Source organism: Cornus florida, unplaced genomic scaffold, assembly GCF_030987335.1.
Source record: "Cornus florida cultivar Cherokee Brave unplaced genomic scaffold, ASM3098733v1 CherokeeBrave_3.0.0_Hap2_Chr02, whole genome shotgun sequence".
NCBI classification, from domain to species: domain Eukaryota; kingdom Viridiplantae; phylum Streptophyta; class Magnoliopsida; order Cornales; family Cornaceae; genus Cornus; species Cornus florida.
The window spans coordinates 96,782,074-96,792,443 of record NW_026775572.1 but is presented as its reverse complement, the minus strand read 5'-3'; the positions used below and the strand labels follow the sequence as shown (position 1 = coordinate 96,792,443).

Below are 10,370 nucleotides of genomic sequence, written 5' to 3'. Positions count from 1 at the left end.
TTTGTCCCATTAACGATAATGATGTGTTCTATCTTGTAATATATATATTCAAAGAAAGAAGAAATAGTAATTGCATATATAAGAAGGTTCTACTACAAATATAAATTGGATGCATTTGTTAAATTTGCTGATGGAGTGTGCAGTGTTGATGATATTGTTCTACATTTGAGCCAAAAAAGTTGTCCAAGTCATGCACTCTCTACCAATGGATTATATATATATTTATATAAACATGTTGATATATTATAAGGCTTGTTATACATGGTCCAAAAACTATAATCCAAATTTAGTTGCCCACATGATGCTCCCAAACAGGGTGTTGCAGGCTACTTCCTTTGCATATATGGCCCACCATTTATTTAATTATTTATTTATTTTTACCACCATCTAATTAATTTAATTTGGCTTTAATTTTCCAATGATTGGCACGACCAAAGTATCAATTTGATTGGACGATAACCATGAGAGAGAGAGATTGGCAGTGAAAGCTTTACAAAAACAGTAAAAATCATAAATTTCCATCAATTATTGAGTCCAGTGGTTGTGAGTAGTGGGACACTGAGTGCATAATCTACTGTGGGAGTATAATTTTAATCTATATATATAATGCACGACTAGCTAGGAACTTGTGGTCCAAAGAAATTATGGGCGTATTTTGTCCAGGACCAATTCTATTTCTGAAATTGGTAAAAATAAAATAATTAAATTAACGGCTATTATTTAGAGATAAATTTAAATACTATTCTTTTTTTGTCGCTAGATCTTTTCGACTTGTCTTTGTCACTAAGTTTGTTATATGAGTACATTTATTTAAGTAGGAGTTGCGGAAGGAGACCAAAGCTAAAAAAGTTGTGTTGCTTAGGCATATATATACAAACATGTTGCAACGATGCTGGGTACAAAATTTATATCCACATCTAGGGGGCGGAGCCAGCTGTTGGTTGAGGTTTGCTCTATTAATGTCAAATAAATCTCAAAAGTGTGAAGGGGACTCATTCTATATTGGTATTTGTCAGAGGGGCATTTCAGTCATTACACATGTGTGTCAATGAAATTGATCTTCCTAAGGTGCTATACTACATCACAGTGTTTATTATATGGTATATATTCACACACACAGGTGGCAACAAATACAACGCTGCTGACAGGGCATTTTTGGTAGTACATCGATATTTTTGGTGCAATGAAGGACTCACAACATTGTGCCACGTGCACTGTGGTCCTAGTGTGAGAGGCTAATGACAGAAATGCAATTATTTGGCAGCTTATATCAGCAATGTATATTGACCCTTTAAAGCTACATAAAAAGGTGTTTAGCTATGTAAAGTTAGGGCTGTACAAGGGGCATATTGGTCCATTCGTGATATTTAATGTCAGCATATTTCCCTATCTATGGTTGGCTAATGAGGGAATATACTTATCCATACTAGGGCAGCAAAATGAGAGTATAAAAGTGTTGTTATAGCAGTAGCAGCAGTTGTGTGCACCTAAGATAGCCTATAATGAACTTTTGAGCTGAAATTGAAAATGGTCTCGAAAGCTTAAAGTTTTAGTAATTTCAGAGAGATTCATTGCTGATTTAAGCAGCATTTAATCTCTGATATCATCATGAAGAAGGTGCAGATTTAGTAAAGGTTACATGTTGCAGATTTCTAGTGCAAAAAGGAGGCTTGGAGGTTAAAAAATAGTTGTGGCTGCTTCTGGGGTCTAAGCATGGTTTAAGCAAGTTTGTTTGGGGTTTTCACACCTGCAGTAGGCATCTACACAACCAAAATCAAGCTGGTATCAATTCTCACATCTCAAACCTTCAATTTAGTTTGTTTTCTGGTTTATACTTCTGGAACTGAGTTTATCATCATATAATATTGCTATACTATGCTCGTACATCATCTGAGCATGATTGTATTAAGAATTAGAAGCTTTTGAAGTTGACTCTAAACCAGAAAATTGGCTTGTTACTGTTTTGACTTCATAAACCTCACAACCTAGGGTTTTAGGCTTAAAGGGCTACTGTGTGTGTGAGCTGTGAATGCAATACCTGTGAGTAGGTGCTAATATCTTCATTCGAGCATACATATTTTGATCATATATGACTGAGAGAACCAAGAATTGAGCTGTGCTACTGCAAAATTATAATTTTGTCCTTAAGAACAGTGTTGCTGTAGAATATTGTTAAGTGACTAATTTTGTGCTATATATGGATAACATCTTGCTATAAACTTGAAGTAGATTTTTGAGAAAGAGTTAATTGTTAAATGGAAACTATGAAGACTGAAATCAAGAAGGTCTAAACTCAAAATTACAGATTTGCCCCCCTTTCACCAGAAAGTTTAAGTGTAACAAATACATCTGTTGTCAGCTATTTGCTTGTTGTTTTATGAGCTGCTGTGGTGTGTTCTTGTTGATATAACTTATCCCTGCTACAAACTAAGTGTAATACATTATTTTAAAGCAGAGGGAACTTTTGGTTGTTCGAAATTTGAATCATTATAAAACTGTGTTTGGTATATGCTGGGAGCTAATGTTGAAAAACTAAAATTATTGAAGTAAGCACTCATAGTTGATATCTTGCTATTCTTTTGTTAACTATCATCTAAGCAAGTGCATTTAGCCTAATGAAGGCTGGGGGAGTATTGCTTAGGGTGGTCCTAGAGGCTGAATTACCATCTTACCCTTGAGAGGTTTAGTTTTGGGGTTTTATAGAAATCAAGGTTGTAGTGGTTTTATATTGTTATACCTTGCTTATCCAACTGTGTTTATCTCTCAAGCAAGTATATCCTACCTATATAAGTTTGTGAAAGTGAAGGATGAGCCCCAGTTGAAGCTATATTACATAAACACCCTTGAAAGCTTGTAAGCTAGTGTTTATTGAGGTTTTGTGTCTAACAGAGATTATAAAGCTATACCTTGTTGTTTTTTTTGATCTTAACATCTATGCAAGTATAATTTATCTATTAAAGGCTGGTACAGCAAGTTTGAATTGATACTACAGCTATTTTACAAATTTACCTTTAAGAGCTAAAAGCTAGGGCTTGCATTGCTTCAAGTCTTGTGTGAACTGAGATTGATATACCTTGCTCTGTTAACTGTTTTACTCTATTAAGCAAGGTTATTTGAAGGTATCAAGGCTTTATGTGACAAGTGCAGGTTGATTCTGAAGTTGTAGTGTAAAGTGACCTCTATACGTTTGGTGTTAGGGTTTTTGCCTTTAGGAGCTGATATTTTGTTATCTTGTTTATTCATTTGAGAATATCATTCAAGCAAGTGTATTTGGCTGAGACAAGGCTGTGGGAACTTGGTTTGAGTACAAAGTGAAACTGCATTGTGATTTAATTGTTATATCCTCTTGTTGCAGTGAAGTGAAAGCTAGGGTTTCTCATTGTGTTACTTTGAGCTGAGTATTTTATCTTATCTTGTGGTGCAGTTGAAGTAAACTGAATTTGGTGTGTTGACACCTCTTTGTAAATGGTAGTGGGGAATTGATACCTCATCCCATTGGTGTTTAAGCTATTGAGAGCTTATTGAGTCTAAGCATGGTTGCTTAGGATAGGGAGAGTGCTGTGAGTATACTGTTGAGCTAGTTGATAAGTGTTTAAATATTACACATTTCAGTACCTAAGTTAAGATATTTCAGTCCTTACACCTATTTTACTTTCATGTTTTAGTCCTAATTTATGTTTATGTGTATTTCAGGGCAATAAAGTAAAAATGAGCCAACAACGGTCCATTAAGGCCTTTTGAAGTCAAGCCAGAGCATAGGGGACAACATTCAGAAGGAAGCAAGGATGCAGCAGTGCATCACATCCAGACGCCATTCCTCGCGTCTGAACACAAGTCTTTTATACACTGCGTTCGGACGACAAAATCTGCGTCCGGATGCTAAAAGCTGCGTCCGAATGCCATGTTGCAATTTAAGTTACGGGTTTGACCTATTTTGATGGCTATGGGATTTTATCTTTTGGGCTTGTTTTTGTAACCGATGGGCTTTATTAGGTTTTGTATTAAAGGGAAAATAGGACCTTTATTTAGTGGTTAGTTTTTGTTTTTTATAATTAAGTTTAATTTTTCTGTATCAATATTACGTTCTCTCTGAAAAAACACGCAAAAGCAGAGAAACAGAAGAATAGGCTAGGGTTTGGAAGAAAAAGCTCAGAGATAATGAATCAAAGGATGGAGATTGTTCTATCTTCGAATCTGTTAATCATGAGTAGCAAATTCTTCTACTTAGGGTTGGATACACCCTAAACATGTAACCTATTCTCTCTTTCTTTCTTACTTTTTAGGGAGTAATTTATGTAATTGATGTATAGGCTTGAATAACATGATTAAATTCTTCCAATTTTTTATTTGTATTAATCTCATGTTGTCTTATGTGTTGTTGATTGATAAACAAACTTTACACTTGAATTCTTTGTTAATTAATTCTTGTGATGTCTATGCATTGTGATGATTAGTTGTAATTGTGTTTCAAATTGATGGAAAATACTTTTACTTGATGGATGGCATTACATGTTTAGGGTAATTTATTATCTAATTAGTTTTAAGTTCATGTTTAATTAGTTTAATTAGTTTAATTGTAATTTAATTATTATGTAAGTAGACCATCCATACTTGTGCTTGAATTCTATACTTTCTGTCACAATTGCATTACCCTCTTGATTGATGTATGTTAAAATTGTAACTTGAATTGATGAGTCATGCTTTGAATTGGTGCATTGTACTACATTTAGTTTAATTGTCAGTAAGTAGGGAATTCAAGCTTGAAATTGATGATTCATACTTTTCCTTGCAAGCGTTAGCTACATTAGAATTACATATTATTATTTCCCCAATTACTTAAAAGTTAGTGAGTTAGGGAATGTACTTAGTGGTGAATCCTACACCCTAAGTCTCTTTCCTAACTTTTAAACTCTATTATTTTATTACAATTATTTAGATTAAAATTATTTATAATCACAAAACAAACGTTTCTCTAGCAATCACATAAGCACTAAAGTATAATTCAATTCTAAAAACTAATATTTGTTTAGATCTCTTGGGACGATCCCTTCTCGCTTCATACTCCATAGTATAAGTGTTTAATGGTTTTAAAAATATAAAATATGATGCCCACTTTACATTATTTCTAAACCTAAAGTGTTGTGCATTAATTTGTGCACAGGCTCAGTCGCATCATAGTTTTGGCGCCGTTGTCGAGGAACTAACGATTTAAAGAATTGAATTAGACATTAGTTTTTTGTTGATTGTTTACTTTAAAGTCATTTTATTTTTTGATTTGTTCACTTGATACTTGTCAATTAGGTACTTGAAGCAAAGTGAAGCAAATGCTGGACCTAGAAATAATAAAAAATAATTTTTTTTTTTAAAGTTGCTTAAGGACCATTTATAAGTTCTTTAAATTCTTGAAATTTAATTGTTTACTATCTTGTATGTTTTAGACAGCCCAAATGGAGGCTTAAATTGAATTATTTTATTTTTAAGTCCAAGCATACCTTCATGAAGAAGGCATCAACCCGTGTGGAGGTTTTTATTTGTTTTAGTGCATTGATATTTTTGAGGAGTTTGGGAACATTGTTGTGTTGAAAATTGTAAGCCTCCATTTGGGAACACCTTGGTGGTACACCCGTGTGGAGGTTGAAAATTGTTGTGTTGGTATTTTGACGTATTCTAGTGCATGCATGGTCGTAGATCACTTAGTCATCCTTTTACTCCTGTAAATCAAAATCTCGAAGTTTCCCTTTGGCATTTAAGAAGTAGTACTAGGGATAGTCATCCTAATCTTTCAAATTTTAATCTTCCATCACCTTTAATGGAAAACCCAATTGAAGATCCAATTAAAGATCTTGGTCATGTGAATCACCAAGGTGTGTACCACCCACAACTTCACGATGTGGAATCCCAAGGTGTGCATCCACCCTTGGGAATTCCAAGACTAATCAATCATGTTGTGCATCAACCTAATCTAGGGATGCCAAGGCCAAATGTTGTTCCCCCAATTGGTGAGTAACAACATCAATATGTTCAAATGGCATACCCTCATCAAAGTCAAATGGCATATCCTCCTCTCAATCCTCCAATGGTCCTTAGGGATTGTTACACTCCAAATCAATATAATGCACCCACTTGCATTTAATTACCAAATTTTCGTGCTCATCATTATGAGATTAAGGCTTCCACCATTAACATGTGCCCCCTTTTCTATGGGTTGAGCAATGAAGAGCCTTATAAACATTTAGATGAGTTCTTGGAAGTTTGTTCCACCGTGAAAATCATGGATGTGCCGGAAGAAGTCCTTAAAATGAAGTTTTTCCCTTTCACTCTTCGGGATAAAGCTAAATATTGGTTTAACAACTTAGGGCCAAATACAATCACTTCTTGGATATAATTGCAACAAGGGTTCCTAAAGAAGTACTACCCCGTGAGTCAAACCAATTCCATGAGAATGTTTATTCGTGAGTTTGCACAAGAAGGAGGAGAACCCCTTCATGAAGTATGGAACGTTTGAATGATTTGCTACGGAAGTGTCCGCATCATGATATTCCTAAGTGGCAATTAGTTCAATGTTTCTTTTTAAGTTTATCCGATGCCAATAAGGGCATTATTGATGCTTCATGTGGAGGCAGCTACATAGAAATAAATGAGGATGAAATTTGGCATCTTTTCAAAAAAATGAATGAAAACTCAATACATAGATCTTCATCTTCTAGGGGGGGTCGCCTAGCACATGTGGGAGGAAAGAAAGCTCTATATCAAATAGATACTTCTATGAAAATTGCCGCCGAGGTAAAAAATCTTACTCAAAAGTTTGATAAATTCCTTTTGAATCAAGGTCCGATAATTTAATCTTATTCTCATTATTCCAATGAAATGTGTATGACTTATTCTAGTTACACTCACCATACTTCAAATTGCCCTCTTGGACAAATCATACCAAATGAGTCTCAAGAACTAAATGCCACTTTCATTCATCAAGGGAATAACCCTTATTCCAATACTTACAATCTGGGGTGGAAGAATCATCCAAACTTTACATGGAAAAATCAAGGAGATGGTGCAAACCCTCCTTAAACTCAAGGTTACCAAGCAAAGTATGTTCCCCCACATCTCCAAAATCAGAATTCTCAAGGTTACCGTCCTTCATTCTATCCTCAAAATGTGAATCGATATTCTCATCCTCAAGCATCAAATTCTCAATCCTACTCTCATCCTCAAGTATCAAATTCTCAATCTTACTCTAATTGAAATCAAGCGCCTCCTAAGAGTCTCATTTTTGAAGACAATGTCTTGGAAGCTTTGGGTGATCTTCGAAAAGATAATCAATTATTTCATTCTCAGTCTCAATCAGTTGCAAAGCTTGAAGCTTAAATTAGGCAATTAGCTAATTCTTTAAATGTGAGAGCGAAAGGTAAGTTTCTTAGTCAAACTGAGACCAATCTTAAGGGGCAATTTTTGGCGCAAGCAAGTCCTTCATCGGGATTTTCTGGAAATGAGCAAGTTCAAGCATTTACTACCTTAAGGAGTGGTAGGAATATGGATAATAAGGTAGAGGTACTTAAGGAGGATAGTGAACTGATACAGCCAAGTGGTCGCATCCGTCCCATACCAAATCCTATTTCTACTTCCTTGGATATTAGTGGTTCCAAAAAGGCCATTCTATCATCTTCATCATCATTTTCCCAATTAGAGAAGCCTTATGAGCCAAAAGCTCCATTTCCTCAAGCATTAAGAAAGACTTCATCATTTGGGAGACAAGAAGGAAAAATTCATGACATGATGGAAGTGTTTAAACAAGTGAAAATTAATCTTCCTCTTCTAGATGCAATTAGGCAAATTCCACCACATGCAAAGTTCTTGAAGGACTTGTGCACTCAAAAGAGGAAAAACAAAGGAAAGGACCTTAAGAAAGTGCTAACTGAACACGTGAGTTCCATTCTTCTTTTTAACACTCCTTCTAAGCTCAAGGATCCGGGTGCTCCGACCATTTCTCTTGTTATTGGAAACCAAGAGGTTCATAGAGCTCTCCTTGATTTAGGTGCAAGTATTATCTCATTTCATACTCTATTTACTTGCAATTAGGATTAGGGTACTTGAAGCCAACATCGGTAGTAATCCAACTAGCCGATAGATCAATTAAGAAACCGAGGGGAATTGTTGAGGACATTCTAATTAAGGTTGATAAGTTTTATTTCCCGGTTGATTTTGTGGTACTTGATACTAAACCAGTCCCTAATCTTACCAATCACATTCCAGTCATCCTAGGAAGACCATTCCTTGCCACTAACAATGCCACCATTAATTGTTGATCCGGCATTATGGACATCTCTTTTGGCAACATAATGGTTAAGCTTAATGTATTCAATGCAAATCAACATCCTATATATGAAGATGAGTGTTTCCTAGTGGCTATCTTGGATGAAACCATAGAGGAGAATCTTCCCTCTATTCTCTCTAAGGACCCTCTTAAGGCGTTCATTTGTGAAATGTTTGAAAGTTGTGGTTTTGACACAGAAGGATCCATAAGTGAGGTGAATGCTTTGATGGACTCTATGGCCATTTTGGATTTCCCATCTTGGAAAAGCAAGAAATAACATATTCCTTCACTCTCTAGTACTCCACCAGTTCCTTTTCTCATCTCTCCTCCTACTCTTGAGCTTCAGCCTCTTCCATCTAATCTTAAATACGCCTTCTTAGGCCCAAAAGAAACTCTTCCGGTCATCATTGCTTCAAATCTTGAAGATGCCTAAGAGAATGATCTTTTGGAAGTGCTTAAAGCTAACAAAGAAGCCATTGGATAGAGTGTAACTGACCTAAAAGGCATTGACCCTTCTATTTAGATGCATCGCATACACATAGAAGAGGATGAAAGGCCATCTAGGGATGCTCAAAGGAGATTAAACCCTAATATGAAGGAAGTTATCATGAAAGAGGTTGTGAAACTTCTAGATGCAGGAATCATTTATCCTATCTCTGATTCCAAGTGGATTAGTCCAACTCAAGTGGTTCTTAAAAAGTCGGGAATTACAGTTGTTGAAAATGCTAAGGGTGATTTCATCTCGAAACGCACCGCCACTTCGTGGCGTATATGCATAGATTACCGAAAACTGAATTCTGCCATTAGGAAGGACCATTTCCCATTACCTTTCATTAATCAAATCTTAAAAAGATTGGCAGGGCAACAATATTATTGCTTCCTAGATGGTTACTTGGGGTACAATTAAGTGGCCTTAAACCCATTGGACCAAGAAAAGACCACCTTCACATGTCCCTTCGGTACATTTACTTATCGACTGATGCCTTTTGGATTGTGCAATGCTCTTGCTACTTTCCAAAGGTGTATGATGTCAATTTTTTCGGATATGGTGGAGAATTATTTAGAAGTCTTCATGGATGACTTCTCAATTTTTGGGTCCTCTTTTGATTCGTGTATCCAAAATCGCTTAAAAGTGCTTCAAAGATGTCATGAGACTAATCTCGTGTTAAGTTGGGAAAAAAGCCATTTCATGGTTCAAGAAGGAATCTTGCTTAGACATGTCATTTCTAAAAGAGGAATAGAAGTTAATAAAGACAAAATTGAGCTAATTTTAGAATTGTCTCCACCTACAACGGTGAGAGAAAATCACTCCTTTCTAGGTCAAGTCTGTTTCTGATAAGCACTGAAAAGTGCGCATTTAAACCCCTTAAGCTTGAATGTTCTAGAACTTTATTTAATATTATTTTTTTGTTTTAATCTAATTTCATGTTATTTCCCTTTTCAGGCACTTATCCCCAAAATAAGTTAATTCAGCAGAATTAGAGCATTTAAAGAAGCAATCTCAAGCTTAGTGGAAGAAAGGAGCAAAGTGGAAAAAAAAAGTGGTGAAGAAGCCTTCTTCGATCGATCGAATCAAGCTCCGATCGATCGCACTGTGACCGTTCCAACCATGCCATGATGGATCAAGCCTTTTGTCCTTATCTTCAGGAAATTTTTCTTTCGATCTATCCAACCTTTCTTTCGATCGATCAAACACTTTTAATCTTATCCCCACCTACCACTTTTGTCTTTTTCCTAAAAATATTTCAAAAATATCTCAGCCTTGTCATTATCCAAAAAGTGCACTGCCATAGTTCAATCGATCCAAGTAACCTTGTGATCGATTGAACTGCCTTAAGTGCGTGAAAAACAGAGTCCCAGCCAACTAAAAGGTGTGCTCGTGGTGCAATCATTTGGAGGTCCTAGTGCATGAGGTCTGACTATTGTGTGTGACATTTGAGCTACCAATATAAGGATTTTGGCTATTTTGAGTAGATATACAATATTGAGGTTGATTAGTTTTAGCAAGAAGCTAGAGATTAGAGAGAGAAATACACATTTTGGAAAAGTTATTCCACTC

At 35.7% G+C, this 10,370-nt stretch overlaps 1 long non-coding RNA gene across 1 annotated transcript; it reads left to right on the top strand.

Annotated features, from left to right (window-relative positions):
• The first annotated feature begins 1,166 nt into the window (after positions 1-1,166).
• Positions 1,167-4,354, top strand: LOC132295490 (uncharacterized). Its single transcript, XR_009478500.1, has 2 exons — positions 1,167-1,782; positions 3,694-4,354. It is a non-coding gene; the product is annotated as an uncharacterized LOC132295490 (long non-coding RNA).
• The last annotated feature ends 6,016 nt before the right edge of the window (positions 4,355-10,370 follow it).